The following is a 1,774-nucleotide window of genomic DNA, read 5'->3' as shown; positions in this document are numbered from 1 at the left end:
TATACGAGACAAAATGAAGATTACGTGTTGCCTGGAGTTGTGGGTAGGAATGAGGATTAGCTGACAATGAGCACAGAGAAACTGGAACATGGTTACATTTGAGCAACTCTATAAATTTATTTAAAACCATTGACTTTGTAAACTTATGATTTTAGAGCTGAACCTGCCCAATGATATTGTTGCATAACTCTACAAATTTACCAAAATTGATTTACTTACAAAATATTTACTTACAAGAGGTGACTTTTATGGCATATACATTATGCATAAATATAGCTGTTAAAAACATCAAATAAAGATATACAGATTTTTGATGTTGAGGTGAAGTCCCAATTTATTCAGACATTATAGAAACCATAGCGTTATTAAAGAAGTGTTTGAGGTGACGGATATACTAAGCACCCAAATATGATCATTGCACACAGTACGAATGTACCCAAGTATCATATTTTACTCCATAAATGGATACTATTATCATAGGTCAATTAAGAAAAATAAATTAAAAAGACAGAAGAAAAAAAGAGCACTAGAGAATAGAATAGTAATTACTAGAGGCAGGAAGAGGTGGGGAAGGGGAGACAGGGAAAGTTTTGTGGACTTTTATAAATTTACAATGTTACAGTTAAATAGGAAGAGAAAGTTCTTCTGCTTTAGGATGACAAGAGCAAGTAGTATTGTATATTTCAAGATAGCCAGAAAAGAAGACCTTAAATGTTATAACCACAAAGAAATAACCACTTAGGTGATAGATACACTAACTATTCTGATTAGATCATTATACAATACGTGCATGTATTGAAAAAAAACATACCATACCCCATAAACATGTGCAATAAAAAAGTGTTAAAAATCGTATTATTAATTATCATATATATATAATATTTAATATAATTTTATTTTGTTTAATGAAAATGTGACCTAAAAATAATTCGGTGTTTATATTGTTTTGTGTAGTGTCTATGACTTTGTAACTTTAAGTTAAGCTTCTGATTTGAATCCCAGATCTGTCATTCATTAGCTGAAAGTCCTTGACAACTCATTTAAACCTCTGAAAGGTTTGATTAACTTATCAGTAAAATTGGCTTAAAAAGTAAATTTTGTTTTGAATTGGGTTAAAAGAGCAAATGGATTGTTATGATTATATAACTGAATAATGTCTATAAATTTTTAGCAGATTGCTAGAAATACGTAGTGTACTGCACAAAGATTACAAGACCCCAAATTAAATATTTTCCATTTTTTACTACTTATTTTAATTGAGTCTTTTGACATTAATTTATTATGACATGGATCATTTGGTTCAAAACTGTGGCCAAAATAAATTATATAAACTTTTGATTCTTAGTTTTTCATAATATGTTCCTGTTCTAAGAATTATAACATTTAACCTTAGTCTAAGAATTGTTTCAACTTACTTTTTTTTGGATCAAAATCTTATTCATGTTATATGCTCAAGGGCTTTGTGATTGGTTTCTGTAATTATGAGTAGGTCACAATGAGCAGTGTTAGTCTCTACTGAACACCAGAAGATACTAAGTTTAGGGGAGTTTTCTAAGTCTGATATGTTGGTTTCTGATATTTTCCTTTCCTCTGGGTAACATGCTCAAGTCACTATTCAGAAGTACCACACAGTCTTCTTGTGACATACTTGCTCTCGCTGTAATATGGTGCCCTTGCATTGTATCTTTCTGGCTACACATGATCTTTAGATGTTCATGCTTTGAATGCAGAGAAGATACAGCACAGACATAGTATACCATAATATGTTCACACT

This window comes from Galeopterus variegatus, unplaced genomic scaffold (genome assembly GCF_000696425.1).
Source record: "Galeopterus variegatus unplaced genomic scaffold, G_variegatus-3.0.2 Scaffold19312, whole genome shotgun sequence".
NCBI classification, from domain to species: Eukaryota; Metazoa; Chordata; class Mammalia; order Dermoptera; family Cynocephalidae; genus Galeopterus; species Galeopterus variegatus.
Note: the sequence above shows the minus strand (reverse complement) of the source record.